Here is a 9,558-nt window from a genome sequence, read left to right on the forward strand (position 1 = left end):
AATAGTCCCACATCAGCTATCCAGTTACAAGTCACTTTGCAGTTGTCAAGCTATGAAGGATGCATTATTCCATCTCAATTTTTGCAACGTTATCTTTATGTCCAGTCGAAATCGATACTTTAACATTTTGATAAAATAATTGGAAAACCGGGAACTCCAAGTTTGTTTAATAACGTTTTGTACGATTTTTCTCCTTCAAATGTCAATGCATACAAAACACATGAAAAATGAAATCTCGTGTGTACAACTGAAAATTAGACATCTTAATTGGAGCAAGGTCATACATCTTCCACACTTGTTGGAGAATCTAACAACATCTGAACACCCAGTACACACTGCCCAGGGAACATGCACACCTCTGAAGACACTGTATAGTCTAGCCCATCTCATATGATTGAGATGCTAGTCTTTTATTTCACATAAGGTGGTGAATCATTGTACATTTTAACCGGATGATTTGCCTCAAATATTATACTATATATATTATAGGAAACACCTAATAAACAAGCTGTACGGGTGAAAAACTGTGGGTAGTTGGTATGTTTCTGGCCCAAAACAGGCTGTTTTCTCTGGTTACGCTTGTTTTCTTCACTTTTGTCGGTTTTCTTCACTCATAAGAATGACTGCTGTTAAATGAATGAACTATTCTTAAAACATCAACACATGAGTCGTGTATAAACAAGCTGCATTACAGTATCTTGATGTCTAAGATTTTCATTCTTTTAGCAAATATGAAAGCTGTATCTGTGTTTACTTTTGCCATGTCTATATACACTGTTTAATAGACAGGTATTTTGTGGTAGGCTTTCTTTAGCGCACAGACAACTCCATTTTCTCAACATAGAACATTGTGGTATGTGCCAAATGTTCACCGTATTTACATAAACCCAAAAACCAAAAAACTACTTTTGTGTTTGCGTAAAATGTTGTCATTCTGTGATAAAACAATGACGCATCATACCTTTCTGAAAATGTTAAATTTATATACGTATACATCAGATAAACTTTCAAAGCTTTGCAGTTATTACATGTATATCGGATAAACTTTCGAAGCTTTCTAGTTATTACCATTAGATCTTGAAAAAGGGTGACAACAGCAGACCCTCAATACCGTTTTCCCAAATTTATTTTCGTCCCTTAACATTTAGCTGCTGTTATAGTCATAATCCGATGTCAAAATGCACCGAAGCGCAATTTGAGACACTTATTTTAATGGGGTTTCCTCACAATGTACCGTGTTGTTTAGGAGTTGTAACTGGCTGTAGTGAGGAAATTGGCAGTGGAATATGGCCAAAGAACCACCATATTATGTATTGAAATCATTGAAACAGCATATGTCCCGGTAACTTTTGACGACGCAGTCGCAACTGTTCTGGTAATGATGAAAAGCATCTCGAAGCCCCATGAAAAATGGTAACAGCAATTTTGAGAACATCTGTTTGCCAAAAGAAGCTCCACACCATTTAACAAATGTTGAATGGACATCGTGCGACCAATTCAACAAGCTGTTAGTATTTATTTATTTACCTCTTTGATGTTTAACACGGCTAGTTTTATATGGCTAGAGGACACCGCAGTAACTGTGAAAACCATTAACCTTTGACACGTTACTGCTGAACTTTCTAACATGTGACGTATAGTTATGCACATCATATTGCCCAGAGACAACTGGTCTTCATCGAACGACTCTCCAATCGATCACACGAGCGTTGTCCATCGATAAATTTTGTCCCCGTCCCTCCAAGTGACACTGCTCGTGGCGTCTTGGAGATTCTACAAATTCCCTGACCATGCAAGGCAAGGGTTACACTCACACCTTTTACAAAATTGTTAGTAATCACCACTGCATTTTGAAAATACACCAAAGATCAGGGCTTTTGTACAACAATAGCTGCCACTCACTTGGCCGACGGCTTTCCATTTGCTATCCCCACGCTTGATGGATAAGACAAATGTTAAGGGTGACAATGATGTACTTCCGTCTTGATCGGTTATATGCCAACCCAGAACCACTCGGGCATTGTCGCCGAGGGTCTCCATACACGTGATCTCCGGCTCAGACAATCTCAGGTTCAAACTGGACAACCGTAAACCTGGGCATTAGTGCAAAAGACACAACCATTTATTATAATGGTTAAGCACAGACTTCTTGGCTATGCTATGAATGAATGAATGAATAATTATGGCTTTACGCCACGTCGGTAGTATTTCAGGGTATGCCCTATATGTGCTATGAGGTTATGTATATTGCTGATTTTTAAACAATACGTTCTACATAGACAAGATGCACTGAATCCCCTCCCCTGCCGAAAAAAAAAAGAAACAAAAAAACAACAACAAACCTGTAAACCCGAACCATCATTATTTGCATTTTCCTCACACACAAAAGAAAGCAGGAGCCAAAAGCTTTAAAAGGTTATTTTCAATTCAATTCTACACTCCATACTGTAACAGTAAGTCAATAATTTTCGACGAGTTAAAATAAATTAGTTATGGGTGTTAGCATCATGGCAAATTACCCAATTAAATTAGTGCATCAATACCATGAAAAACTACATCACATTGTTAAGACAAATTACTAAGAATCGGATGGACAAATTGACACAATCTGGGATTGAGCCACGGCTTTTTTCCTGACACCATATTTGAATTTTAAAGCAAACCAAACCTGATTTTACACCACATTGCACACACATTAAATGTTCACAGAATTCAGTTTTACTTACCACTGGTACGCTGGTACTTTGCAATTTCTTTGAATAACACCGCACAACTTTCCTGGCATTGGGTGTTTATCTGTAAGCAAAGAGGTACGATTAAACTTGAATGTTAATGGTTTAGCATCCTGTAAGTCGGCAGTGTTCCAGCCATATATGTTTTGGCCTGAGTTCAGTACTGGAAACTGTGGCTTGATTCTATCTACCGATTAATTAAGGATTTCGAGCAAATCAGTATTACAGACACACATTACATCCGACACTCACACACACACAAAAAGAAAACAAGTTAATAAAGAAATAAAGGATGAAAATGTATAAATAGAAACATAAAATCGATATTGTGGTGTAGATAGATATCAGTTGAATCGAATCATGTTTTTTCCCTGTATATGGAAAGGCGGTTGAATTGTGTATTTTATTCACACGTTTCCGTAAACTGTTGGAGTCACATTGCTTTCCAACAAGGAATTGAGAGCTGATGAATTATTTTTGGAATTCAGATACTGAGGCCTGGTAAAATCGAAGCCTAGACATATGTAATTATCCAGCAGACACCTTCATAAAGAGGGTCTGTGTTAAAGGGGCGAAGAGAGAACGTCATCTGACATGGGCAATTATGCTCCCATAGAATAAAAGTCTTCTGGGAAAACTGTATATGTGGTAAATAGACGCCATATCCACTTCCCCCAAGCTCATGGAGGAAAATCGCTGCCGAGTCAGTATAAACCAAGATTAGGCTGACTTATTATATTCTGGTAGTCGAATGTTGTAAATCTCCGTTTTCAAAACTCCCATCACTAATTGTACATTCGAAGTGACTATACATAATGCCATTTTACCAGCCCCCGAGCCAGTATGTCACCATCTGTGCAAAGATTGGGCTGACTTGTATATTCTGTAATGTTTTGGTCGTCAAATCTGAAAACTCCTACATTAATGCGATTTTTCCATCATTATATATATAGTCCAAGTGACTACACAATGCCTATTTACCAATTACTATTAACAAAACTAGGTTCGGGGAAAACGATAAAAGACACCTTTAAAGTAATTAATAGATGAATTCTGATAAACGTCCTGAATTCCATTTCATCTGTAATTAAAATCGGATCAAGGGAGATGACAGTTGGAATTAGATAGCAACGGTCTCCAAGTGTTGATTAGATAGGCCTGTTCCTGTTAAAACTCGACTTGAGCATCACCTGTTTCCAATGGAATAAATGTGTATCCCCTGACTTGTTTTGAAATTATCTCCAACAATTCCCAGCTACACCTTCCCTGGTGTTAGAAACAGTCAATGTGCGTTTGAATAATAAATCAGCCGCTAGCTGCAGCGGAATTACAGACCATGATATAGTCGTAGTTATTGTGACCAGTCCTGTCATATTTATATAATAAATTCGATAACGGAAAAAGCCATTGCACGCATAAACCTTATTTGACTCATATATGTAAAATATTGATAAGAACAGCATAAGAATACTAACGGGATTGTATAAAATTGAAAATGCGATGTTTACCCGCATTTTATGGGAATTCGAACTCATTATTACTTGATTTATGGGTTTCGATCGCATCAAACATGTAATAAAAAATAGTACAGAAAATATAATCAGTGTGTCAGCCTTTAACAATCTCATATTAAGGCTATATGTCCTTAGCTCGAGGTTTTCAACGCGGATGTCCTCACCACCGTTCACGCTATCACCGCAGGGTAACGACCAGTCCCGTATACATTATCATCTATTTAATTATATCATGCATTTTTGTTGAACGCCACACTCAATAATTTTCCTCTTACACAACGACTCTCATGCCGTGTTGTAGACGAATAATGCAGGAGTGTTCCGGGTAAACCGCGCTATTTGTTTTAGCAAATTCTATTGAAGGTGCCTAGGGGATGGATAAGTTGTTGCTTTTTAAGCACTTTTTAAGAAAAACTTACTTAGCATAAAAACCATAATTGAGGTAAACTGACAAGAGGCCGGATTTCACCGGGTTACGTGTGATTATTTGTCAACTATCACACTGTCTTCGCCGCTCTAGTTTTACTCTCCCAGCTGTTGTTTTCTGTACTGACAAACATTCCCAACGTTATATGCACACCATATTGGTTTTCTTAAAGAATGTTACCCTGCTAAAGCGACCAACAAGGCCCACGAATAGTGAAAGTGCAGAAATTCTTTGCCCAAGGCCTGCTTTAAACCGACACTTCAAGAGCCCTAGTGATTGAAAGACAGGTCTCATCCTAATTGTCAACATAGCTCTAAAGCTGTTGATCTGTTGCGCCACAAGCCGTATATTTGTGTAACTTCGTGGAGTTAACTATCCTTCAGATGTACAGATTTATCGAACGCTTCCATAAGTTCATTTAACGTGTATTTACATTTTGTCTATTTACATACTTACATCTAGCGTGATACCTACTTTATGTATTTCCAGGCACATTACTGTGTGGTACAGCAAAAAAACCGACATTGTATTATTATCACACGTTTAAAAACGACTAAGTCATAAAGTCATGATCGCAAATAGCATGAAATTATTTATTATCTTAATCACTCCACCAAAGTGAAAGGGCACCGATGCTTCAGGCTGATGATAATTGTACACCACCTCAGGGTTAGCCTTCGTAATCTGTGCGGGATCAATAAACCTACTTCCTGAAAACCATGCACCGGCATGACCTGAGAGATTTGGCAGTAAATAGCGGTGAATTGTAACGTCAGCCTCTAGTGGCCACTTCTTGACCGGATGCTAATACCATTCTATAGCGGCAGTGACAGATTGCTGCCGTGGTCTCTGGTACTTTCCAGCTCAGATGGTTAAAGCGCTGGCTCGCTGCGACTATCAGGTACCACCTGACCATTGACGTCGCATGTTAGAATCCATTTCTGGCTGTGTCTGCTGCGTTTTGTCAGGTACCTGCCAAGGCTCGGTGGTTTACTCCGGGTACTTCGTTTTCCTTTAGCCAGAAACCTGACCTCCTTCACATAAGTGAATACTGTGTTTGTACAGTCACAGACACACGTCCTTGTATAAATACGTCTACATGTCAGTACTAAAATTATAAAAAGCCTTCTTATCAGAATTCCACTTCTTCTTAAATTCATGCTGAAATTTTTACCCATTAGTTTTGTGATTTAACTCGTATTCAATCAGCCAAACTGGCTGCTGTCTTAACGTCCCTTGACCTTTTGGTTCGCCTAAATAAACCTCGTTAGGAACACTAACTTAAATTCTTCAAAGAGAACAACCTTCCTTAAATCCTCAAAAGAATCCACGTAAGTTTCAGCAGGCTGTTTCGTTAACTATCTGAACTTCTCAATAGGCTTCTGGCACAAGCTCATAAGCAGACAAGACCACTGCTTTAACTGTATTGAAATCTGAAGACTGATCTAGTAACAAAGAAGAATAGACCTCTGCAGCGTTACCCTTAAATGTACTCTGCAGCAGCATTGCTCAATACCTTTTAGGCCACTCCAAGCTAACAGCCACTTTCTCAAGGGACAGAAAAAACCTTTCTACATCCTTATCATTAAATTCGGGCACTCATCGAATGTTCCGACCCAAATCAAATCATCACTGGCATCAGAATAGGGCGCCACTAGGGTAAGTGTGTGTGATGCAGTGAGTTATCTCCTAACTAAACACTTTTACGTACGCCATATGAAATCGTATCGTGGTTTTCTTACCTTTGTATATTTGTTACGTTTCATGAAGCTACTGATGGCAAATGTAACACTGCACTGTTATTTTATACCTTCCCATCTGCTATGATATCAGTACTCACGCATGAACTCTCACAGGTTGTCAGATTGTAATTCTTCATTCGACATGGAACGGAGCACTGTAAATACAAAGGCAGAAATATAGACAGCAATTTATTTACGTGTGGTGGAAACCAGACAGTAAGAGCCCGGGGGAGTTCGATTCGACTGACTGATTGGTGTCGAAAAAAGTTTAACGCATGCGACGCGGGTTATCGTCATGGGTGATCAACCAAAGTAAACTACTGAACATTGATAGGTAACACCTTGATCTGACTAAAATGATTGACTGATTGATTTGTTTTTTTGAATATTTCATGCACAGGCCAGTTAGCGTCACTCGTTAAGGAGATTAGGCGGAGTGCATGCAATGTAAGTCGTGGAAATGTAAGTCTGATTCGATTGATTAACTGATTTATTGATTTCTTTCCTTGAATTGCATGAACTGATGGTTTTGCTTTCAGTCACACGACGCCGGTTAGTGTCATGCGTTAACTAGATTAACCCAAATGACCGGATGTGAACCACTGATCTTGGAAAAGTAACAGCCATTTTGGTCTGATTAACTGATTGATTAGACTGGTGTAGTGGAATGTTTAACTGATATCATGGCGATTAGTGCCATGGGTAAAGGACATTAACCTGAATGCTTGGAGCAAACCACGCAGCTTGACTTATTAATCCAAAAGTACATATCCAGTTTGGACCACGACAGGAAAATGAACGGCACACATTATTAATAAATCACAGACGCCTTAGGCCTACATAGATATGATTTAGAACTGCCACATGGGCAAACTCACATCTTCTGTTTTGTCATTTATCTTATTTCCCCTACCCCACGGGCTGATGCCTTGATGATAATTGCTCAGCACTGTAGCCGCCACAAAGTGTACACCTGCCGAAACAACCTTCGCGCTAAAAACGTCGAATTGATTACTAAATAACAGAGTTTGATGCATATCTATATATGTATGATTCACTAGGTGTATGTACATATGTGTCTTCCAGCAGGACGAGTCCATGCCGCCAAAGTGCTGAAGTGTCATGCTGACCAACCAGTCCTGTTTCCGTGTTCTAATATTTTGATGGAAACAAGGGATTAAAGTTTCCAACCGGAGCGACCTTTGGCAAGTTACTGAGGAGTACGCGTAATAGTACTGGTAGAAGTAAAAAGTGCTCTGTAACGAGCTTTAGATTGAACAAAGGACCACACGTTTTCCTGCATAGGTCAAGCCTATTTTTGAATTTTTTTTTATTCTGTTATGATCCGAACAGGCATGGGTCTACACTTATACAGAATAAGTCATTATAAAAGAAGATGTAACTTGATTGAAACTCAGATATTGTTTTGTAAAACCTACAGGGGGAAAGAGTGTGGATGCTATGGGCCACGTGACCTTATGTAACTCAACGCAGTATACATGTATGTTACCAACACTTGGCCTTGAAAATAATCTCCACTTGACTGAGTACCGAATTGAGTGGATTTGTCGGTAGTATCTAAGTTAACTTACGTTGTGACACGCCTGTGTCTCACACCGCCATGGTCTGTACAAGCCGATGTGGTGGGACTGTACACTCTCAGCAACACGGCTGCCATACTGCAAACAAAACACGTCCATGAATTATACATCAAAACATGGTCAAAATGCCAATGATTCTCTGCAGTGTGAACTGTTCACCGCACCAAGAATATACAACTCCACTTAGATGGTAGTGTTGACATATGAAAGTTAAAAAACGTCATTATACAGGACGGTGTTCGACTTCTGCAGATTATGTGGTTGGGCTATTGAATTTCATTCACCAATCATTTACGTATGCATTTGAAACCACCTCATCTCTCAAATTTACATGACAATTTCATACTCTCTGGCATACGAGTAAGATGAGCGAGCTACTCTGAGCTGCAGACATGCGTACTAATCACGCAATTGATCAAGGACACCTATAGTCAGACCTGTATCTTCTCTATAATATAAATATAACGATAATTTAGTCACTTCTAGACGAACGGACATAATCTAAGGAATCGTCACAGTAAAGGAAGACAAATGGAATTCATCACCACACAATCAGCCATCAATCAACCATACACATGAAAATCGGCTGTTTTTCAAATGATGCAGTTTACAAACTGAAACATTTATTTCCATTCAAATCTTCGATTTTTAGAGGGTTTCCCCCCATATATAAAAACTGTTTTCACTTAAATAACACCGCTCAAGTTCTCTGATGGAAGAAACTCGCAGACGCCTTGGAAAATTAGCAATATTTAAACACCTGCAAAACTAGAGGATCTAGCCATATTTAGACACCTGCAAAACTTGAGGAACCAGCCATATTTAGGCACTTGCAAATCTTGAGGATCTGACTATATTTAAACACCTGCAAAACTTGAGGATCTAGTCATATTTAGACACCTGCTAAACTTCATAGGAGCTAGCCATATTTAGACACCTGCAAAATTTGAGGATCTTGCCATATTTAGACACATCCAAATCTTGAGGATCTAGCCGTATTTAAACACAAGGAAAAATTGAGTACCTAGTCATAATTACATACCTGCAAAATGGAGCTAGCCATATTTAGACACCTACAGACCTTTCACAGCTAGCCATATTTAGACACTGGCAAATGTTGAGGAACTAGCTATATTTAGACACCTGTAAATCTTGATGAACTAGCTAGATTTAGACACCTGTAAATCTTGATGAACTAGCTAGATTTAGACACCTGTAAATCTTGATGAACTAGCTAGATTTAGACACCTGTAAATCTTGATGAACTAGCTAGATTTAGACACATGCAAGTCTTGAGGAACTAGCTAGATTTAGGCATCTGCCAAACTCTCCCAGCACAGCCACGAAAGGATCAATCAATACCTGGATTGATTAAACAAAACAGAACACGAAAAATGGCCTATCCAACGGTTATACGCTACATCCTATCGCAGCTAAAATTAATATATCTTGTTTCAGCTTTGTTTATGATCTGTTTTGGGACAAATGACGCTGAAATGTAGACAGTATACACGATTTCACCAGTAATGTATCTGATATGTA

Source organism: Liolophura sinensis, chromosome 6, assembly GCF_032854445.1.
Source record: "Liolophura sinensis isolate JHLJ2023 chromosome 6, CUHK_Ljap_v2, whole genome shotgun sequence".
Lineage (NCBI taxonomy): Eukaryota > Metazoa > Mollusca > Polyplacophora > Chitonida > Chitonidae > Liolophura > Liolophura sinensis.